Below are 310 nucleotides of genomic sequence, written 5' to 3'. Positions count from 1 at the left end.
AAGGTTTCCATAAATAGAAAGTTTCTAAAAAGGGAAAGTTTTGTGGAAATGTTGAGGTAGATCTAGCCGGGAGATACTCGTTGGCATCAGTGTCTGTTTTTGCTCAAGGCCGTGCGGGCCCAACTCACGTGATACCGATAGCTCGATGGACTTTGTGGCCAGAGAGTGGGAGTGGTATGTTGCTTCGGATGACGATCCGAGAGCGCGCTTGAGGGTGACGATCCAAGAGCGGGATATGTGAGGCTCCCTGAATACCGTAGCTGTGAGCCGCGGCTCGGCAGTGAGCCGGTATGTCTCGAGGGTTGCGACC

Source organism: Camelina sativa, chromosome 20 (genome assembly GCF_000633955.1).
Source record: "Camelina sativa cultivar DH55 chromosome 20, Cs, whole genome shotgun sequence".
NCBI lineage: Eukaryota > Viridiplantae > Streptophyta > Magnoliopsida > Brassicales > Brassicaceae > Camelina > Camelina sativa.
The sequence above is the reverse complement of the archived record's forward strand: the minus strand, read 5'-3'. Positions refer to the sequence as shown.